The 24,901-nt window shown below is 33.1% G+C and overlaps 1 protein-coding gene across 1 annotated transcript in view; it reads right to left on the minus strand.

Annotated features, from left to right (window-relative positions):
- The window catches only part of LOC133191099 (kinesin-II 95 kDa subunit-like), a 31,962-nt gene extending 30,053 nt beyond the window's left edge, over positions 1–1,909 (minus strand). Inside the window, exon 1 of the mRNA XM_061326789.1 lies at positions 1,821–1,909. The gene's annotated coding sequence lies outside the window, so the exon portion shown is untranslated. The remainder of the gene's footprint in view (positions 1–1,820) is intronic.
- Positions 1,910–24,901: the final 22,992 nt, after the last annotated feature.

Raw genomic sequence — 24,901 nt, forward strand, 5'->3', positions numbered from 1 at the left:
TATTCAACTATATAAACTTTATAAAGAAGCTTTCTTTAGCTAATTAAGTAGCTTGATTTAGCTACATATATGCAGTTTTTCACAAATATGCTTTTTACATAAATTAGAGAAAAATTTACAAACAGGTGTTTGTACAATGGAATTTTAAAAAGCAACTCAAATCAAAGATATTTTGACCATTGCTCTTTTGGACTTTTTTTTGGGGGGGGGGGGGGGGGTTAAAATATATTTCCATTATTGTATGATTACACTGTACTGCATTACTAGCATTGAATTTATCATGTTAATCAAAATTGGCCTCCTTTATAATTTCACTCAAGAAGTCAAGAGGTAACTGTTTGGTCACTAATCAAATATCTTATGCACCCCAAATCTTTTAGAAAGTCTTTGATTCCAAATGTTTTTGAGGAGAATTACCTTGAAAAAGAATGCTTAATAAAGCTATTTATATGCAGTTTTTCACAAAAATGATTTTTGTAAGAAATAGACCAAAAATTTGCAAGTATTTGACTATTCATATAGGTACCATAGACTATCTAAAAAGCAACCCAAATCAAAGATAGTTCTAACATTTTTTTTTTTTTACAGCTTTTGAATACTTTTAAGCAATTTTTTTTTTTCTCCATTGTTTGGATAACTGTACACCACTTTGTATGTATTGAGGCATAGATAAGTATGATTTCTTCACATAGTGCTGAATTATTACCAATCAATTCTCTTGTTGACCAGAATTGACCTCCTTTATAATTTCATTCAAGAAGTAACAGTTTGGTCACAAATCAATTGCTTTATATAGCCATAAAACTTTTAGAACTTTGAGTACAAAGTCTCTCAAGTAGACGCAATTTGATTAGCGAGTTTGACATGCATTATTTTCAGATTTTAAAATTGAAGACTATCACAGCATCGAGTCGCAACTTTTTATACATGCTGAAAAAATAACACAGAAAAAAGTGAGATAAAATAGGTAAATAAAGATATTTAAAACAAATGTCATTGGAGTCCTCCTATATGGATCTGAGTCCTGGAAGGTGACAAACAACATCACTCAAAAACTAGACACCTTCCAAACAAGATGTCTCCGTAGAATACTTAAGATATTCTGGCCGAACAAGATCAGTAATGAGGAGCTGTATGAAAGAACACAAACAGCTGCCCTATCTCACCAGATTAAAGAGAAATGATGGAAATGGATTGGCCATGTCTTGAGAATGGAAACATCAGATATACCAAGGGTAGCCTTAAGATGGACTCCATCAGGGAAACGAAACAGAGGGCCACCAAAGGAGACATGGCGGTGGTCAGTAGAAAAAGAAATGAAAGAACAGGGATGGACTTGGGGCAGATGTCAGCGGACAGACAGAGATGGAGGTCCTCGGTGCAGGCCTTATGTGCTCAAAGCACGAAGAGGACTAAGTAAGTAAGTAAGCTATTCTGAAAAGCTTAATAAAGCTATATATTATAGTTAATCCAAGCTACATAGCTTATCAAGAGATTGTGCTGGACCTCGTAGTTCTAACCCTTTGATCATGATAAAGCAACTTTTTCTTGATGTTGCATGTCCTGCGTAAAAGATTACTACAGAAACGCAATGGATATCACTTGTAACTACTTTGAATGTCTGTAAATATTAACAATTACAGGTAAATGTCTTAGTCTAGACACAGGCCTCTGAATTTCTATGAATATCACTCTGATCAATCAGATAACGGCTTATTCATAGAAATTCAGATGCTTGTGGTCTAGACAAGACAGCAAGAGACATTAAAAAAACGGTCACAGTTCAAAAAAAAGAAAGAAATCAATTAACATTTTTATACCTAAAGTTCTGTTTATATACTCCAGAAAAAGAATCTTCTTAAAAGTATTAAATCCTCAAAATTACTTGAAAACAACTCGAAGAACTGGTCGTTCATGCAATGTTTGGAATATCGTCCGCCATCGCTGTCAAAAATATGCAACGCATGCGTACATTCATTAAAGAGCGCCATCTACAACTGATCATCATACCCGATTAAAATTCTGTGATCCCGATTTTATTAACAAAACTAGAGTTTTAATGGTGTTTCGCAATTTGAAAAATGGACCAGGCAAAATTTAGAACCTGATGCAGTTCTCACGAAAATAGGGAAATGAATTAATTAAAATTCAGTCTGGCGAGTAGGCCCTACCTTGGAATCAAAGCAAAGTGTAAGCTTGAGAACCACACTGTGGACACACACACACACAAAACAGATATGAATATAAAAAGGTTTAAAACTAATTCATCACAAAGTTGTCCAGCCTGTAATAAAACATTTAGGATGGAAGAATTCGTAAACAAGAAGAAAGGAGCACAGTTAAGACACAACAAAGCAAAGTCGCTGCAAATGATCAAAAACAAAATAAGCAAAATGTTTTTAGCAAGATCTTTAACTTTTAGTACGCGCTCACTATATTGGCAAATATATATATATGTCAACCTGATGAAGGCAATCAGCTACAGAAAGGAGAGTTTACCCTATCGTCAAAATGTCAGTGTGGTGGTGGACATTCGAGGTTTTCCGATATCGTATACATTAAGAACTTGTGTGCGCAATGAATTTCGAAATACTCGTCAAAATATCATTCAACAATATATGATTCAACGATCTAACCTGAACCATTTAACTTACACCACGTCAAGAATTTGGAAAATTAATAACGATAATATGATAACAAATGAGAACTTTAAGTGGATGTAAATCAACCAACCCTACTGTTTCCCATAAAAAAATTATGGGTATCTGCAATAAGATTGATCTTTCTTATTTAAAATTGGCGTTTAATTTCCACAACCATTTCTACTTATGATAAAGCCTAAGCCTATTCATGTTAACGATTATTCTAAATTCCCCATATATACCTATATAAATACAGTATTTGGAGATTTAATGGAACTATATTTAAAATGTCTAATGCATGACCCTTTGTTCAAAATTTTATACCAAAAAAAAAAAAAAAAAAAAAAAAAAAAAATAAATAAATAAATAAATAATAATAATAAAATAAATAAATAGATAAATAAATAAATAAAATAAAATAAAATAAATCAATTTTATTGATATGAAGAAAATTTGATACAGTGAAAAGATAGAACAATAATTTATTATTAAAACACAAAATTGAAAATATACGGAAGCGTATTATTGGCAAGTTATATATTTTTTTCAAGTTGGTAATTCCAATTTTAATCTTGGTTTTTCCAACTTTAATCTTGGCTTTTCCAACTTTAAAGTAGTTAATTTCAACTTTACACTTGGCTATTATAACTTTTAAGTTGGCTTTTCCAACTTTAAAGTTGGAAATTCCAACTTTAATCTTGGGTTTTTCAACTTTAACTTCAGCTTTTCTGACTTTTTTTTCCTTAATCAGTTTTTCCTTTATTTAATATTAACATCAACTTTATTAATGCAAATATAATACACTGAAACAAATTTGTATAAGCAATTAAACTGTGTCAATTATTTTTGACCTTGGCCTTCCATATGACGTAACACATAACTTCCAACTTTAAAATCCCTTAATTATATTATAGAAAAAACTTCATACAACGAGATACATATTTTAAAAGAGATCAGATATACATAAATTTGTTGAGAATTAATTTAAACAAATGAGACCATATTAGGTGTTTGATATATATATATATATATATATATATATATATATATATATATATATATATATATATATATATATATATATATATATATATATATATATATATATATATATATATATATATATATATATATATAGATATATAGATATATATATATATATATATATATATATATATATATATATATATATAGGATGGATCAACTTGATTTTTCATGTTTCAAAGACAATTGTTTTTGTAAAATTGCAAATCTTTGTAAATGTTGTATAGCTATTAAGATTTTATGTATGGGAGATGACTATCTAAGTTTTTAGAACTTGTGTCCAATCCCTTTGACATACTGTCAATAAAATAGTTCAAAACAAAGACAACTGTCTCTAAATGTATCAATTATGGACCCGGGATCATGAAACGTCTTAAGTCAAAATCTCTCTGTTGTAGTAAAATGTTGTAGAAGGCATGAAGTCCAGATTAAAATATTCATTCAATAATGCTTCACAAAAGAGTTAATTGTTATCTGCAAATTTAGAGATCAATTCAATAATTAAAAAAAATTAACAGGTGCTTGAAAAATTGACTTAAGTCTATTTCAAGATCCTGGGGCCTTTATATGAAAACACAAGGAAAATTATTCATTCTTTCGTCATAATTTCACAATTAATTCGTTTCTTTCCATTGTAATTATAAAACAGCAATACGAATCCAGCTACAAAGTATACGAATAAAACACACGAAGCCGTAAAAAATCGGAAAAGCCAAGATTAAAGTTGGGAAAGTCAAGATTAAAGTTGGAAAAGCCAGCTTTAAAGATGGAATTACCACCTTTAAAAAATATTACTTCTTATTAATACGCTTTCGTAAAAATAATAATATTGATTGTCATACAAAATAAAATCTTATTAGAAAACACAACGAAGCGCTACTTTTTGAGTTATAATTTCACATTGTTATCAAAAGAGTTATCTTTCTTAAATGTTAGGGAAAAAATCTACTACATATGGAACCTGGTAAATTTGTTAGTTTTTAAATTTTATATATGAAAAAGATGAAGTATTCTTAATTGTAAAAGGGGCGTATGTTAGTTATATATGTCCCTGACTGTCACAGGTTAAAAAAAATAAAGAAGAAAAAAAACCCTGTGCAAATGACATTAAATAACTATAAAAATATTGGTATAATATATAAAATTCACTATTTGTGACTTGAAATTCTTTCTAATAACAGGTGTAATAATTACGAAGAAATATCGTAATTAAGTATTACCTGATGACATGAATTGTCGGATAGATGTATATTCCAAAGTTATCTCTCTTTCTGGCACTCGGAGGCTCCTCGCGTGGCTCGTACCTAGTTGGGAGGTTTGTTCTGAGCAAAGCAGTCACCCGAGGAATGTCAACTGTCTTATTAGAAGGACATCTTATTCTATAGAAAGCTTGTTATCGAAAGCAAATTGTAAAGCTATCCCTGACCTTTTGAAAATGACCTAAGTCATGATTATGGTATATCTTTAGGTGATCAGCAATATATAGTATGCTGTTCAGTTTGAATCCGTTCTCAACAGAGGAATTGAGTTATTACTCGAACAGGATTTCATGACAGACAGACAGCAAAACCATTGCCAAAATATTAACCAGGACATCTTCCCCATTGGGAGAAACATCAAAACATCAAGTTGGGAAATAAGGATTGTTATTGAATTTAAAGCGTAAAGAACTACGCACGCTAACTCTCGATTCCCGCCTACATTTTACACCCATTTAATTCAATACTAATGGCAATTTGACTGTAAAAATATTTGTTGAATGCAAAGAACAGTTCAATGGTAATTGACTGATAATTTTAATGCCAGTGTTTGACCCTTTGAAATTGGTGAAAAAATAAGCATTTTTGTAGTTTTTTGTCTGTAAACATATGTCCCCCCCCCCGTGAAACACAAAAAGCTTTGGTACGAATTTGTGAAATGACAGTCCATATTACCTGTAAAAAGGAATTTTTGTTTCATGGGGGGGGGGGGCTTTTTTAAAAATATTTTCCGTTTTCCGTTGATTTCTATAGTGAAAAAAACACAAGTTTTACCCAAATTATAGAGTTGACTCTCTTTGTTTTCACAAAGAAGCAATGTTTTATGAAAATTCATATGAATATCTATATAAATATGAAAAATCATTCAAATGTGTTAACTTTTGAAAATTGACTTGGAGGTAGGCGGGAGAACAATGCTATCGTTCGCAGTTCTTACCTTGGATATGAAAAATATTTATTAATTCACTATCCAGACAGATTTTAGTTAAACATGCAACCATTTCCAAACAAAACGTTTTATATAAACACTGTCATATACACATGTAGAATATTGTAACATTTTTTGAATATTTCTAAATCGGTACTACATTGTATTTTCGCCTATTTTTCTCTGTAATTTTTCTTCTTTTCTCGGTACCTTTGCTCATTTTTTTGTTTTCTTCTTTTGTACATTCTTACTTTTTGCTTCAATTATTAATTTATTGTGTATTCACCTTGACCTTGATGTGGGGAGAGGGCTAAAATAGTCTGAACCTGCTTCCCAATCCTATTCACTTCTGTGAATAAAATATCAATACCGGTATTACCCTGGATCTGACAATTAAAGCTTATAAGAAAATAGTCTTTGTAAGTGTTTGTAAGGCAACTTGACTTTAATTCCACATCTGGTAATCCAATTAATGACCCCACCCCCTTTTCAAAAAATAAAAATCTACAGAACACCTTTCAGCTTAATATAATACTTTAACGTTCCAGTCAACTGAAGTAAATGTATGTTTACCGTAAACTTATACTGAATTTCATAGCTTAAAAACAATCCTTACAAACACTATTCAGCCTAAATATTTCAATGTTTCTTAAATAGCAGTTGAAAAAGTACACAGTTTTGGGCTAAATATATATTTATTTGCAAACAGTTGGGGACTATAAATGTATCAATATATATAACTAAGTTATTTATAAAATACGTAGCTACCAGTAGTCTAGAACTGCTCAAGCTCCATTTTTAAACAGCTCTTAATATTAATATAACTCTCAAGATATCCACCAATCAGAAAAGGGCTTTCCCGGATTGTGACGTTCTAACATCAACTTCCGGCCTCCCTTTTCTAAGTTTTACGGAATCGGTAGCAGTAGACTGAGTTTGAAGCGACATTTTAAGAATTAGAGAGGATTTAATGTGATTTGAGTTGAATTGCCCGAAAGTGGAGGCATAGTTAAAGTAAGTACTTGAGGGAAACGGTTGTATCCGTTAATTTTAAACACATTGTAGACTAAAAATCGAGGCGAAGTAGCTGAACTGAAAAATTCAAGATGGCGACCGTGACGAACCTTGTTATTATTATAGTATGGGGGATTTTTTATTTATGGAAAGAAAGGTTAAAAACATCAAGCGCCTGTGCTTACAAACAAGGATAGATTGCAGGGTCCAGTAAATGTTTTACCATTGAAGTCTCTGTCTATACAGCTTACGGAAGTAAAGGAGAAACTTCTGACGTACCATATATGTAACTACTTACTCAAGAAGTGGTGTTACTAGTGATCAAACGCGAATTCCTAAAAAACTCGAAAGAATTTTTAGAAAATTTAAAATCACAATTTTTTTTTCTTTTAAAATGAATAACATCAATATATATACATGTATATGACTTTCCTACTCTTTATATACAACTATTCCTCACGATAAACTTAAGAGCAGGCTTTTGACATCGTAGTCAACAGCTACTACAATAAAAAAAATAAATTAATTAAAAATAGAACTCGGAAACTTTCATATCTTGCGATTGGTCGCCAACAAAAATACCTTGTTAAAACACATAATTCTGATTCTATACAAAAGTACTCTATATCTGAAGTTGATATTAAGAGGATGCCAGAGTTCCTCATTGACAGTATCTAAAGTCTTTAAAGACCTGATCTCCTTACGATCTGTTGGAACTCGAAGGACACTACATGTAACTGTGTTCTTTTCTTAGCCGACGTTTTTTGTATTCTTATAAAGCAGAATTTATTCAAAAACTTCTACAAGCGGAAAAATCTCTTGCTATGGCCTTCAATTCGACATTTTGGTATATCAACGACGTTTATCGATTAACAAAAGTTATTTTCATTCGTATATCCAATCGATATATATCCCAGTGAACTGGGACAATTAAGGAAATTCAAAGAATTGTGGTCCCCCGCTTTCGGTGTCTTAGTGGATGGTATGCTATTATTTACGGCATATTGTGTCAAATATGAACGCCAAGTAATCACCAAGTTAATTTTTTTGAAAATTAGGTCAAACATGAAGGTCAAGGGGTCAAAAATCATATCATGCTCGGAAACATCTTGTCACAGGTAATGCACATGTCAAATATAAAAGCCCTAGCTCTTCTCAATCAAAAGTTATAAGGCAAGATAACATTTTTGAAAAGTATGTCAAATTTCAAGGCCAAGGTCACAGGGTCAAAAATCATAGTATATTTAGAAAGGGTTTGTCACAGGTAAAATACATTTATAATATGAAAGCCCTGTCTTTTCTCTTTCAAAAGTTATGACCATGCAATTTAAAGTAATGTTGAAATTTTTGAAAAGTAGGTCAAATTTCAACGTCAAGGTCACATGGTAAATCATAGTATATTTAGAAAGGTCTTGTAACAGGTAATGTACATTTAAGCATTGAATTCTTATTTTTGGATGTCGTCGGTCCTATAACACACCTGACCGAGTGACCGTGCCGACAAATTGAATATCGCGCGTTAGCGCGGTATGATAATATGTCGGCACGGCCAAGTGTGTTAAACAATATTAAGTCAGTATGTCGCAAATTCTATAAAATACAACCTATCGTTGGATCGTGTTTTGATTGACGTGTTTCATACTAATTGTTAGGCCATTTTACTACGGATTATCCGTTTTCCTGATCAATACATTTATAAGGCTGAAGACGGGTGTGACCGATCAACAGGGAGTGCTTACTCCTCCCAGACACCGTGTTCCCAGGGTTCCTTGTTTTTTGCTCTGTTCACAATTTGTATTGTTAAAAGGATTTCGATCACTGCTATAAATATTTATCTTCACATGTTTTTAATCTTCAAGATGTGACGTCACAAATCTTTCGAGGATTCGTTCTTCTAATAAAGGTGTAAATATTGAATTTATCTATATCATATTAAACATTGTATGCCAGCCATTTATGTTTATTGGTAATGAATTATTGATGATGTGGAGAAACATGCAAATAAAGTGTTCAATTAATGTATCTTTTCCTAATAAAATGTAAAGAATGCTTGAATTGATTTCATTTTGTACATGTATAGATATCATTTTTTATCCAAGAGAGATCGTTCTTACTGCATAAACATATCACTGATTTGCATGCTGTCCGGATAGGATTAGGATAATCCTAAATGTAAATCCTAAAGAAATTCTCAGTTCGTTTCACTGCGTGCCAAGGTACCACACCGGTAATTGACCAATCAAAATAAACAATTGTAGTTCCAAACATGATAATACAGAATTTTTTTTTTTTTCTTGTGAGAAGTTTGATATTTTCCCTTATTCTATTTTTACATTTTTGGTATCTGCGCTTAGGATATTTTTATGTACTTTGTAAAATATTAAGGGCTTTTGACAGGAACTATTTCTTTCAGGGCATAGGAAGCCACTTCCTGGGGTGCACACAAGATGTTTACAAATATATTGAAAACACGTGGTTTTGAGGGTATTCCTAGCTGTTTGCGGATGGAAAAAATCAGAAAATGCCGTGTACGTACCCTATTTTTTGGTGTCAGCTGATGTGACCGGTAACGTTTAACACTTCCTGCTAAATATTTTTTCATGAATTCGAATACCTGTTTATTTATTTAAATAATTTATTTGTAATTGCAAATTATTAGAAACTTGTATACATGGATAGTAGTATCAGTATATTATATTAGTATATCAGTAACTTACAACAAATTAGCAATTTTTTAAATTTGTTAAATAATATTTTTTTTTAATTTCAAAATGAGAAATAAACTTTAAATTAGGAAAAGTAATGGCGAGGCTCTTGCAGGCTTCTGCTTTATACAAAGTCCACAGTTGCTTTGTAGCTTCATTAAAGATGTAATTGAATCTAAGAGTGCTCAGCTATTTATTTACTACTAGCATGATAATTCATGCATTTACCTGCAGAGAAAAAAAAATCCATGGATAGTATAAGTCTGCGATAGAATCTTTCAATTCTTTATTCAATCAAAATCAGATCACTGGTACAAGAGGTACATATATACATATATACAAACAAAAAAAAATCTGTCAATCAATGAAAATATGGTTTCCAAACCCTCAAATGAATACTTAAATTGAAATTGCTCTATTTGAAATAATTATTTATCATTTTATTTTAAAATATGTGTTTCCAACAATCCTCTAAAAGAGAATTGTGGATACCTATCCCGATGTATTTTTCATTGGATTTTTAAGTATTTAAAAATACAAGTTTGTGTGGTTACTGAATATCATACAGTTTTAAAGTACAGTATCATGAGCTCATAAACATGTATAAATGCTACTTATTAAAACCCTGCCTCTCAAAATTCAAAAGTCATACGTTAAACTAAACTGTCCGGGGTATATTTTGCAAAGTAGGTCAAAAGGTCAAGGTCAAGTGGATTGTAATGCTGGTATTTTTTCATAATATTTTATAACAAACAGTGCACATGCTAAGTAGCATAGACTTACTTCTTAAATGTCAAACATTGTTGTGTATCGGCACCATGAAATATTTTGAAAATTAGGTCAAAGGTCAAGAGTCACCAGGTCGGTAACCATGGTAATTTACAAAAGTCATAGTGCCAAGCAATATAAGTGCAAAATATCAAATCCATACCTCTTACAGTTGTCGAGATTTAAGGTGTGACAAACGGACAGACAACTATACAGACGGACAGACAGACAGCTAGATGCCGAGTGAAGTGTTCCCTAAGTGTCGCTCTGCTCTGCAGGCGACACAAAAAGAAAAAAAAATCACTGATCAGAAAAAAAAACCGGAGACAGCTGATACCATTGTTGACGATGTATATACTGGAGAAGTCTTTAAGACAATTTTGTGAATAAATTAGTGACACCAATTACCAACGTATTCTTCTTCCTAGGGTTATAATCGTGACTTTGTCTTTTATACTCTGCCTCCATTACTATGTGACGGAACACGTGCCGTCATGCTCTATTAACGATGATAAGGGGGGGATGGCGGGAATTCTGACTAGCGTCTATAAGCTCCCCTAAAGACCAATCTCACTCATCATACGTGATTATAAAAGACCACGTGTATTGATAGACATAATTCCCTCTCACAATTAATTCATTCTCACAATTTTTTCATTCATAAAATTCTACAAAAAACCCTAGGAACCATGGAGTAATCTAAAGACGAATTGCCCCAAGAGAATCGAATGATGCGTCATTGTTGGTTTATTTTATGAAAAAGTACAACAATGCTATAAAGCAATCAACACTAGAAAAGAAACAACCACAAATAGAAACATACTGTATATCATTTACCGACGACGGTCTTTCCTCTCAACAAGGGAGAACTTTTCCAAAAAAGGATTCCATTTCGTAAGACAGAGAATTCTCTAATTTCGGAGTACAATGAAATAAATTGGTATTGACTAGCTCTTCAGGCATCAATACACGTTGTCAAAAAATTACACGATTTCATACATTCTGTTCAAAAGATGCACCTTTGAGTGGTGAATCATCGACTAGCATCTGCCTGGGCGATCTTACCATAGACTAACGTCAGCAGTTTATATAGGGCAGACAAGACGGGATAGAAACCCGAGACACCCGTAAGTCATTCAGGGAAATCTCCCAGTGGGGCGGCGACTACGGACAAATATTGCTATTTTACATGCCATACAGAAATAAAGTTTTTCTATGAATATTGTCCTCTCCCAACGACTTCCCCTTTTCTCCCTCCACACCCACCTGATCCGTGGTCCGCTTTGCCCCCCACCCCATTCCTAAACCTCTTTCCCCCTAAATGATTACCTAGCTTCATCATAAAGTACATGACTTTTTTAAAGTTTAATTGTTTAGTTTATCTCTCTGGATCTTTTGAAATTACATTTTTCATCTTTTTTTAAGGAATTCGTTACAGATATGGAAACAAGACTAGAGAGAATACAACTTTAATCGGTTTGGGTTTGGACGGATGGCTCAGAAAGCTCTCGTTTTGAAGCCAGCATGAAAATGAAAGCACTGATAGTACTAAAAAGACTGATTGATGACGAAATTACTAGTAATTTGATTTCTTTAGGTACTAAGTAATTGTTGCCTTAACATTAATGAAAATGCTTTAATTCTTCGGAAGTTTTTTTTTTTTTTTTTGGGGGGGGGGGGGAGTGGGTTGGGATGGGTGGGGGGAGTGGGAGAAACAAAACTAGCATTCAATATTTCATCATGTCATCTTTTGCCAATGACAATAACAATGTATTTATTCTGATAAACTGACACGTGAAAAGTTTATTTACATATATAATATTCAAGATATGCAAAAAGTTAGTTATATAATAAATTGCGTCGGGTTGTGATGGTATTAACCCACAATGTCTCTGAAACATTGAGAGTTAAACCTAACCATATTAACTAAATTAACTCCATGTTAACAGATACATGTAACCGTGAACATTTTACGTCAGCATAATGTCTTAACACTATATCTATGTCCTATGTACGATGGTATAGGAAGAGTGCGAATAGATCGAGTCGCCTTTCCTAGCTAGCAACCAATTATTCTCCTTGGGTATGTATAAATTATGCATACCCAAATAAATCATCCTTTTCCTTTATTTGAAAATACCGACTTTTCAATCCCAAACCCACTCTTCTTTGTTTCTTGCATATAACAATTATTCTGAGAGTATTGCATTAGCAATACTAGTCCCCTACCGGCAAGTGTAATCTGGTTCCGTTCCCGTTAAGAATTGAAAATGCCATAATTTCGTCAAAAATTAATGAAGCGGGACGAAATGCAAACTTGATCTATAACTAATCAAGGTAAAGCCACATACCAAAAATCAGCTCAATATCTATACAAGCGTTTAGAAGAAAATTGCGGAAAACCCGTAAAAATTGAAAAGGCCGTAATTCCGTCAAAAATCAATGAAGCGGAACGAAATGCAAACTTGATTTGTAACTCATCAAGATACACTCACATACCAAAAATCAGCTCAATATCTGCAAGGGTTTAGGACAAAAGTGCGGTAAACCAAGTGAGACAGACTGACAGACAGACAGAGGGACAGCTAGACAGACAGACGGACAGACAGACAGACGGACAGACTCAGAGGAAACCTATAGTCCCCTCCGGTTTCACCGGTAGGGGACTAATAAGTTATTGAAACACGGTTGCTGCTTGTTCTAGAAGTTTTATACATTAGGGACAACCATCTCAATCTCCAAACTTGGCTGGCAACTTAGAAGTGTAACCAGCGGTTTTTACAATAGAGTTGAAGAAACATGACATTTGAAACTTTGACCTTGACTCTGTACCTTCCAGAGTCTAGGTCACAATGCTGTGATGTGTTGAACTTTGACCTTGAGTCATGTACCTTCTAGAATTAAGGTTATCCATGCATTAGTTGAACTTTCACCTTGAGTCTTGCCCCTCCCATGATCAAAGTCACCTATTTAATATGCTGTTGTTGTTCATACCTTCTGAGTTTGTGGTTTGCTTTGTTAATGTTCGCTGTATTATGTATTAGCCTTGACCTTTATTGCTAACCAATCACGTTACAAATATTTTCTCTGTGTATTGATAATTAAATAATGTTTGAAAATATTATATATCGAGAAAATACTACTACATAAGAGAATGATAATACTGAATAGCCTTTTTTTTACCAGAATACTGTCTTAGATTGTCATCATTAGGAGCTGAAATCCTCTAGAGTTAATTTGATCACACTAAAGGTAATAAGAACTAAGACTTCACTCCTTTTTGTTTGATTAAATCTACCGGATCAAACGGATCAAAGTACATTCTTATTTCTGAAAAGTTACAGCCGTTCGGGAACTGTCATGATATTAGTCGACATATTCCGGTAATATATTATTTTATTGGCCACATGGTGTGTCTGCCTAGCTATGAATCCCCAAGACAAATTATTATCTGAGATCAAAAAAAAGCAAGCAATACTCCCCCACATTCAATATCCATCAAAACTTATCAATGTCTGCCTAACGTTGTCCCGAGTACAGCCGACTTTTGGCGGTCTATACCTCATCTTCTCTAGGACTGAAATACCTCTGATGGATATGTCTTGCTGTCTTCAAGACATGCCTCGGTAAGGAAGAAATCATTACTCGCAACATGCTGCCAGATCCTACATATATTGGCAAACATTGAATTCTGCATTTCCTTTCCCCCAAAAATTAGTTCCACCGACTGAAAAGTTCTGATTAATGTTTCATCTGTGCGTTATTCAATTTGGCTGCAAGGTTATTTTGATAATTATCTGCAATCATTTTGCGCATTTGATTTCTACGTCTGTCATAGCGATATCGTTTGCTGTTCGTAAAAATTGTGGACACGGTGGAGGCTTTTATTGTCCTAACTATTCCACAGTTTGTATCTTGCAGCCAATTACTAGTCATTTACAGACATCAATTCTCTAAAAAATTAAAACTTTTTGATTACCCAGTAGTTTAATTAAAAAACCTGTCTTTTTGTCTGTAATATGACTTTTTCATTGGAACCTCGACAAATTTTAATTACCATGCATCCCCCCCCCCCCCCCCAAAAAAAATATCCCTTTTGCATAGTTCATATAGTTTTTGTTCTTGACCAAGACATGTCGATGCAAATTAAGGGTATAAGTTTCTGAAATAGGCACCCCCACAAACGATAGGGGATTTTTTTTCCATATGAGTGATCAGATTTATATGTGTATTGACAGGTACCTTTCCAAGTTTTTATAACCCTTGTGTTGACCAAAATATACAAATTTTGCCATAAAGGATTATTCAACCAATTAAATTGGATACTGTAACTGCACGTGACCTATTTATGCAGATGTACTTATAATAGCTTGGCACGATTGGCCAGGATAAATACGGTTCCAAATTCTATGGTAGCAACTGTGTAGATATTTTTTGTCACCTTACAAATTGAATACCTTTTGTATTATTTACAAAAAGATATCCCTATGTCGAGTCGTGATCATCTCTTGATATCCATGACCCTTTAACCGAAAAATGAATAGAATTGTCTAAATCGTGAAGGTTACCCGGCCTGCCCCCTAAATTCATCGTGCTCGATGTTCTACATTGACTCATCTTGCATATGATATGTATTAAAAGTATAATGCTGGAGGCATGAATAGGAAATAGTACTATTTTCCCACATGTAATCTTCATTCGCCACTGATATAATCTCTAATTGTTTTCCCTCTATTCCAATTCCAGAGGAGGCTAGAACTTTTTTTTGTCTAACATTTTTCTCATTCCTTCAAATTCTATATCATCCATCAGAGTAACATATCTTGTATTCTCGCGAAGATAATGTTGAATCGTTATTATAATCTCATACAAGGTTGTTCTCCATTTTCTTTGCGAACTTCGGTGATATGAAGGCACTCAAGGGGTAATTTAGCATTTCAGGGTTCATTGTCAGCAAGTCTCCACAAATTTTCTGCAGGTCCTCCCTGTTCCCACATTTTTCTTGTCTATTTCCCAACCATGAATTAAATAAATTGAAAGCCCATCTTGACAAATTTTCATCTCATATATCACTATAAGTGTCTAGCTTTAGGTCAAAATTCTCTTTAAATTTACTTTGTGTTAGAAACAATTCTTCATCAGAATCCATGATTGATCTGTAGAAAGGAATGGTTTGAAATAACGTGAGCACCTGTTTTACAAGCTTACAAAGGGGTGTTCGGTTAGCCTATTGTATGACCGACCTGTTGGATATATGAATGGGTTAGATGTCATTGTTATAGCACAGTTGGATATATGAATGGGTCACTGCTTCTTTGAGGTTCAAGTGGGAATTTTTTAAGTAAGATAAATCACAGGTACTTGTGGACAGGACACCCCCCCCCACCCCACCCCCCACCCCCGGGTCAAAAAATATTTTTATGTCTTTTTTTCATAAATTATTCTTCTAGTACATATTTACAATGTATTCCATAAGAAAAATCCAAAAAATAACGCAGAATTAACGTTTTACTAAAAACATCATACCCTCGGTATTATAATACCGAGGGTATGATTTTTTAGTAAAACGTTAATTCTGCGTTATTTTTTGGATTTTTCTTATGGAATACATTGTAAATATGTACTAAAGAAAAATTTATGAAAAAAAGACATAAAAAATATTTTTTGACCCGGGGGGTATTTTCGGGGGGGGGGGGGGTCCTGTCCACAAGTACCTGTGAGATAAATGAATAGTTTAGAGAAGACATCCCCCTCCTCGGGCCTTCGGCCCTCGGAGGGTAATGTTTTCTCTATATTATTCAACACCATCTCGTTATTTATCCATTACAAATAAATTTATCTCTTTTAACATTTGGAAATTTAAGCATAAAGTCAGTTCGTATTTTTGTTAGCATTACAAAAGGTTAAAATAATTGTTAAGTTTTCAGCATTAAACTATGTCTGGAATCAAAATGCCTTACCCATTTATTGGACACATTGATAAAATTTACTGCCAAATTGACACAGGATTCGACTTCCGCAAAGAGTCTTGATTGAAGATTACGCCAATACACATAATCTTTAATAACATCCTATATTCACGCATACTACAATCTTATATAGATTTTCTAATGAATGCCACAGCTAAACTTCTGCTATCTTTGTAGAAGATATACAGGATGTCGCGGCAATGAGCTTTCCTGGGGAACTAGATTAATCTGGTCACTTCATGTATGGCAACCATGTTAAGCTTTGCATTAAAATAGGTGAATAGATTAAAGGAGCAAAAAGTTTGAAATTGTTGTACACTGGAGAGAAGTTAAATGGCGTCTTTACACATCAGATATGAAATGAAATGATGACGTCTTGAAAGAGTTAAATTTTAGTTGCAGAATTCTTTTTGGTGACATTGTTGAGTGAAAGGAATAGACGCATTCTGGTGATGTGGGGGCTATTAATGATAGCATTTGACACAGCATGGTATTTTGGGACCTGACAGTCTATACATTTTTAAATGCAATCATCCTCAGATATATAATGTAGATTCAGGTTTGTTCAAATCATGGCCCCAGCTGTAGGGTGTGGACCCAATAGGCGATCAAAGGTTTACATGGAAAGAAGCAAAAATGTTTTTAAATCTTCTTCTCAAATCCTCGGGTAGTTGCAGATTCAAGTTTAGAAGATAAACGAAGTGCAAAGCTACGATGAGCAAGTGGATTTCTTCCAAAATTTTGAGTAAAGAACATTTTTAAGGATTGCTTTAAGTTTGATAGTTTTAGCTCCCACCTCAGACCCCATCAGACAGGGACCATGAAATTCAGAATATTTTTGTTTTCCTTCACCCATAGATACTAAATGCCAAAAATGATTGAAATTCATTTAGCGGTTTCAAAAAAAAGATGAAAATGTTCAAATGTTTACGCACGACTAACAACGAAAGACCATGAACAAAAAAGACAGATACCAATAGGTCACCTGAGTGAATCAGGTGATCTAAAAAGGATGAAAGACCTGAAAAATATTCAGACAATAAAGAAAAAATTAAGAGGTCTACTTTGTTCTTTCAGCTTTTGGCCTTAAAGTCAATATGTTTCTTAAGTCAAAGAAATTCATGACCTTACGTTTCATTGCAAAGAGAGAGAACAAAGTTATTTTCTGAAAACTATGTAAGCAATATATTTCATTTTGACTTAGGACCTGGACCTTTCGACCTCAAAATCAAAAGGAGTCTTCAAAGTCATATTGACTAAAGGTCTAAATTTTCATTGCAAAACATCAAAGAGAAATAAAAGTTATCACACGGAGACTACAGCGACTATACTATTTTAAGCAAGATATGAATTTTTGACCTTGACCATTTGACCTTAAACTCAATACAGGTCTCCTTTAAGTTAATGGGATATAAGATAAAAAGATTTCAATAAAGAAAACTTAAGTTATCATCTGGAAATCATTTTTGTAACGTATGAATTTCTGACATTGACCTTTTGATATCAAAACTGATTGGGTCTTTATGTTACTAGGAGTTATGGTACACATTTCTCACTGAAAAAAGCTGAAAGAGAACTAAAGTTATTGTTTTCAATCCATTTTTTTTGTTGCAATGTTGAATTTCTATCCTTGACTTTTGGTCTTTTGACCTCAAAATCAATAGGGTTCTTCTGTATGCCATGGACATTTGAAATATGAAAATTCATTGCAAAAGCTCAAAGGCTATTTTGAGAGATCGTCCGGAAAACGAAATCGTTACAGACAGACAAATAGACAGACCCAAATTTATATCACACACTTTCTTTGAAGGAGAGGAACAAGAAACTTCTAAAAATCTTCTGAAGAAGAACAGCAAGATCTTTTATATTGCCTGTAATATGCAAGTTTTTTTAGGAAGTGCAAAATTCAGATTTGTTCAAATCATTTTTCCCAGAAAAAGGGTTGGCCCACATAAAGAGACTTTTAAATGACAATATATAGGAGAAAATCTTTAAAAAGCTTCCTCTGAAGAAAGGCAAGATCATTATTAGTCATATTTATAAATATGCAGTCATCCTCAGGTAGTGTAGATTCAAATTTTCAAATCATGGTCCCCAGATGTAAGGTGGGCGCCTAATAATTGGATACAATTTTTATTTGTGTATGAAATAGAAAAAAAAATCTTTTCAGGATCCTGAAAGCAACCCTAACTCATATCAATATGCAATTATTCCAAAGTTGTGTGGATTCAAGGTTTTTTTTTAAATTTATGGAAACAGGAGTTTACGTGGGGCTTGAATTGGGTATCTACATAACGCATAATGTCTAAAGGAACAAGCATTCTGAGAGTATTGCATTACCAATACTAATTCCCTAGCAGCAAGTGTAATCTGGTTCCCGTTAAAAAAATAAAATGCCATAATTCCGTCAAAAAATCATTGAAGCGGAACGAAATACAAACATAATCTATAACTAATCAAGGTTAAGTATCAGCTCAATATCTGCAAGCGTTTAGAAAAAAATTGCGCAAAACCCTTAAAAATTGAAAAGGTCGTAATTCCGTCAAAAATCAATGAAGCGGAACGAAATGCGAATTTGATCTGTAACTCATCAAGATACACTCACATACCAAAAATCAGCTCAACATCTGCAAGCGTTTAGGAAAAAAGTGCGGAAAACCAAGTGGGACAGACTGACAGACAGACGGACGGACAGACGCAGATGAAACCAATAGTCCCCTCCGGTTTCACCAGAATCTCTTCTCTATATCGTAAAGGAATCTCTTCCCTATATCGGTTCACAACAAAGCTATGTAAGTTATGTCACTCGTGAAATTAGCTATATCAAGGATTTTTGAGAAGTATATTTAGTCCCCTACCGGTGAAACCGGAGGGGATATAGGTTTCCTCTGAGTCTGTCCGTCCGTCTGTCTGTCTATCTGTCTGTCCCTCTGTCTGTCTGTCAGTCTGTCCCACTTGGTTTTCCGCACTTTTTCCTAAACGCTTGCAGATATTGAGCTGATTTTTGGTACAAGGTGTTTCAGCAAACATGTCCCGACTTTGCGGTTACAATATAAAGTTAGAGAGTAATAATGTAAGGAAATTTTTGCAAAATTGAAAACCACATAACCAAACAATTTAGAATATGAAATTTGAAGTAATGGAGAATCAATCATTTTTAAGACAGGCAATTTTAAAATCTGAACATCAGCAGCAGTTTGCAATTTAACGTCATTTTTACGAGTTCAAAATGGTCGCAATGTTTTTATCAGCAATATCATTTTGTCTCCGAGGTCCTGTATGGCTTAAATTTTAATATCATTTGAAAAGTCTATTCCCTAGAAAGATGGTTTTCATATGAGTACTTCTTTTCTCAAAAACTTATGCACTACTATTGGTAATTTTGGAGATTTTCTGTTTGCATAGTATAGTTAAAAAATATCAATAGATCCATTTATGGAGAAAAAACCTGACAACCTGACTTTTAAAGTCAAAACTTTAATAGAAAAAATATAAACACGTTATTTTTATATTGTTTATATCACAATTATATTGCATGAAAATGTGCTATAAAATACAGTTATAATTTTTTAAATATTTTATCATTGTGCCAAAATATAAACATCAAAAGTCGGGACATGATTGTTGACACACCCTGTATGTGAGTGTATCTTGATGTTTGCATTTCGTTCCGCTTCATTGATTTTAGACGGAATTATGACATTTTCAATTCTTAACGGGCGCCAGATTACACTTGCCGGTAGGGGACTAGTATTGCTAATGCAATACTCTCAGAATGCTTGTTTTGATAAGTACTCATATAGCATGACTAAAAATCGCAAAGAAAATTTGGGGTCAGTGTGCATCTTATTGAGCAACGGTACAATGACCTTTATGCACTTTAATTGTAACTCTTAGGTTAATCACTTTAACCTTTATCATACTTTACCAGATGTAATCATGCTAATAAATATAATATTATTTTGCGTGAAATAGTTTAAAAAAAAAATTTCATTGGACAAATCATGTAAATTAATGCGCAAAAATTATTGTTTGCCTTTTTTTACTAAAAAGTATCATATTTGGGGTATTAAAAACTAAATAGGCAATAAAGTATTTTCTTTTACCAAGATTTTTATGACTTTAGTGCTGATTGGTTGGAGGTATCGTGTAGTTTAAAATAATGAAAGGAAAAGATGGGGCCAGTGATGTAAACTTTGAGATATAGGCCAAAAATAGTATAAACTCTTCATTTCTTGGCAAAGTCTGTTGCATGAATGTGTAAAATTTGTTCTAAAAATATTAATCGAAACCTATATTTAATATCCCTAGCATACTAGTATAATAATGGGGAAAATGCTCTGAGTAAAAATATGTATGACTAAAGTTCCAAGATATTAAATATAACAAATGTGTAGATTTGAAGAATTTCCTTCTAAATATCCTTCCACCATAAGAAATAGTCCCCCACAAATCTCCTTTCTCTATGAATTTGTGACCAGTTTTTAAATTGAATCTTGTGTAATTTCCATTGTTTAAATTAAATTTGTTATAAAACTGAATTTTAATAAATAGTTTTGAAGTGAGAGGTTCTTACTGAACTTTTCTTAAAAACTGACGAGTGACATGGTCCCATATCGTGTGGGTTCAAGTTCGGTTTAATCATAAACCCTTGCGGCTTTCGGTCCACAATATAGGGTCAGCATTATTTTTTGCAAAAAGGGAATTTTTTTTTAAACAAAACTTTCTTTAAAATAGAGGGACCAAGGTGACTCGGGTGACTGTTGTGGCCCATGGGCCTTTTGTTATTTAAGTGGCAGACTCCAAGTCGTCCATCGCCCCCATACAGACACTGTTCCGTTTCCTCCAGAAAAACCACAGCAAAGACTTACGTGAGATCGCCACATTTGTTTTAACCAGATCAAATGCCAACATACCGAACAAAAGCTATCATGTCAAGGGCTTGTGTCAGCGTTATAACTTTCATTAGAATTTTGTTAATTGCTAAGGGACGAAACAGGATTTTCAGGCTAACAGTAATATGCTTTTTGACTATTTGTTAATTACGTTGTTCATTACACATTATTTTTGTGGAATTTTGATCAAATGAAATGCCATTTTTTTAGTTTACCCGAACTAGATCTCACTTTCATTGTATGTATTCCGAATTGCTCATAACGTTTCTGAATCTATTTTTCCAGCGGGCAAGCAGTAAATTATATAGACTATTTGCCAACTCTTCTCTTTGATTTGAAGCCACGGGAAGTTCCATATAATACTTAAGTTCTTATGGTATTGCTGATTTCTAATATTTAATTTCTTGTCCTGTTCTTTTGAATTTACTGGGTGGAAGTAAATTAAAAATTTAGAACATGACATCCCCTTGAATGATGAATTTAAGTCCAATTCTCATAATGATTAATGCTGTACAATCAGCTTTGATTGTTTCAAGTTAATTGTGTTTACATATTTCATTGTTTAAAAGGTAAAGTTAACGAAAAGTGATCCATCTCATAAATACTGTAGACAAAACGAATCGTGAACAATACAAAACACGGGACCCCTGGAAACATCAGAGATGCTAACGGGTGCCCAAGAGGAGTAAACATTCACACCTGCCGTGAGCCCAATGTATTACTCAGATAGACAGAGGACTCCGTAGTCAAATTTAGTACAAAATTAAGGACCTTTCAAATGATCTGAAACAAGTCAGCCAAAATATTTACAAAAAAGGTCATTATTACGACCGTAGAGTTTGCAAAAAGCTGACTTTAAACAGGGTTGTTGAAAGCCTTGTTATATCAACTTATATGCCAGTAGCTTGCCTCGGTTTAAATACTGGTCATATTCAGATCATGCCTGTGCATATCGAATCAGTTTGGGAGACATAAATGCAGGTAAAAGCGGAATATTACAACATAAATAAGAGAAATTGACGATAGAAAAGCTGAAGTCATACAGTTTTCTTATTAGTTGGCCCTTATCGTCGTAAGTCAGTAAAACATCCAAATATGTGTTTAAAGTTTTCACCCACAAATCATTGTGTCTTACAAAACTATTAAATACGAAGTATATGAAATATTTATCTAAAGAGAATTTTATTCAAACCATGCAATTCTGAAATTTCCAAATCTACCACAAGCTTTTTACAAAACCAAAATCACACAGTTTTTCAGGGTTGTTGAAATTCTTGTGACATCAACTTATTTGTCAGTCGCTTGCCTCTATCAAAACAGATTTTAATCATGCACTGTACATATGTTCGTTTTGTCTCTGCTTACAAATACAAAAATGATGCTTACGAGAGAAGACTCTAAATTTTAATAAAATAACAGCCACAACATTGAAGTTTTTTCTTGGTCTGTTTTATAATGGAATTAAATATGTGAATTTTTTTTTAGTGTGACACATTTTAGGTTCAAGTTCATTTATTACACTGACACAAACAATCAGTGGTACATGAGGAACAATAACAAGTCAGTTCAATAGTGAAAAGAAAAATATATGATACAATAATACTAGACAGAAACATATACATGTACATGTGTACAAAATATAGGAACAAATACAAACAATGAACAGGAAAAAAATAAGATATCAATTCTAGATATGAATATACAAATATTTTAAAATTTGTGTTTGACTTAATTTAACTAACCTTAAGTATACATTCATATGGGATTTTACAAAATCTGGGATGTGAAATATTCTTCTTAATGTTTCTCAATGTTTTTCAGTCTAATTACAGTCTAATATGAAATAGAATTCTGATGAATTTGACCTGTCTTTCATTCAAAGGAACATTTCACCATCTACAAGTCTCAACTTAAGGGTGTGGTTTGAAATTTCAAATTTTATTAGTACATTTCTTTCTTTGCTTGGTAAAATGCTGATATTTTTCACGCGTCCAAAAATCAGACTTAAAAAAAGAGATTAGACCTTTCGATGGGCTATTTACAACACTGTCATTTTTTTTGCAATTTTGGTCGCTAAATCTTTGTTTCACAGCAGCATGGACGCACTTTCTGTCATTGGAGCTTTGTTCACATAAAACGTTCGAAAATCTACAAGAGGTTAAAATTTTGTACATAAAAACTACCCGTAGACGGAATATTCCAGTCTTTAAAATGGTTAAAAAGGGCCTAACAATTGGTATGATATATGTCAAAATGCGACCCAAAGATAGATTATAATTGTTTAATAGGTCATTATAATGACCTTGAATTTACAAAATGCTGAATTTAAACGAGGTAGTTGAAAGTCATGTAACATCAATTATCTGTCACTAGCCTGCCTCGGTTTAAAACAGGATCGATCTCAGATCATGCTCTTGAGTATCGAATTAGATAGGAGACATAAACACCATATGCAGATGAAAGCGGAATATTACTACATAAGTAGGGTATGTTGATGATGGAAAAGCTGTGGTCAATTTATTTGTCATACAGTGTAGTTGGCCTTAAGAAATGAATACTCTACCAAAATTGTGAAATTCATGTCTCCGGACTACAGATAAGATTTCTTATTTTTCCTTGTGTGCTTAAAAGGAAATTGGTTCAAAAAACTGATTTAACAGGTGTTTTGAACTACCTTGATAAACCTAAAGGACCTTCTAAAAACACGGTATACTAAAGAGTTCTAATTCTATGGTATTTTATTGAGTTAGAGAAATCTGTCCTTAGATCTCCAATGAAATAAATTAAAATCTGAAGAGCATCATTTAATTGAAATTAATTCAGGCATTCTTAACATTTCATAAGACCAAGAACATTAATTGAACAATTTATTTGCATGTATTTTCCCCATTTCATTAAGCAACAGTGACTTCTGTTCATCAATAATTGTTGTATTTTAATATTTTTCCTGGGGATAAATGGCACTGACCCTTTGAAATGTCCAAAAATCATTAATCACTAGCTTTAGAGGTACCTTTAAGATAAATGATTTTCAGTTTTCTTTATTTATTAACCTTGTCCCATCCTGGAGTCTGTAATACCTAAATGAGGGTTTAATCATTAACGTTAGTGACTGCAAATACATACAGTTTGTCCTGTTGGAATCCTTAAGTAAAGATTTTTTCCGATTAAAATTGCATATTTTTCTGCTTTTCGTCCCATTTTTAATGCCTTAAAGAGGAGTGCACCTTAAAAACATTAGTGTTTGTATCTCTGATGCTTAAATTGCGTTTCACCAAATTTAGGTACATTCATTCAGCTTGTTAATGAACAAAACAAATTTAGAAATATTCATAAAGTTACGTCCAAACGAACAGGAACGGGGCATCAGTAGGTCACTTGAGTGAGTCATGTGACACCAAAAAGACAATTCTATTTTGAAACATAAAAACACACAATTACGGTGTCTCAATTTCTGACCAGCTGGGTTGTTACTGAACTTTAACAAATGATGTCCTTTTAAAGTCCTCCTAAGTTGTATTACTCACGCTAGTGAAAGGATACTCTACAATACACTTATGTGGGTTTGTATTCATTTCATTAGATTTTTAATGTTATAAGTGGCCATCCAACAATATGCGACACTAATACCTATATGCCCCTTATATCATTATCCGATTACTTCTTCATATTGTGTT

The sequence above is a fragment of the Saccostrea echinata genome, unplaced genomic scaffold, assembly GCF_033153115.1.
Source record: "Saccostrea echinata isolate AGI-Se365-2 ecotype Australia unplaced genomic scaffold, CSIRO_AGI_Sech_v1 ptg000023l, whole genome shotgun sequence".
Taxonomy (NCBI): Eukaryota; Metazoa; Mollusca; class Bivalvia; order Ostreida; family Ostreidae; genus Saccostrea; species Saccostrea echinata.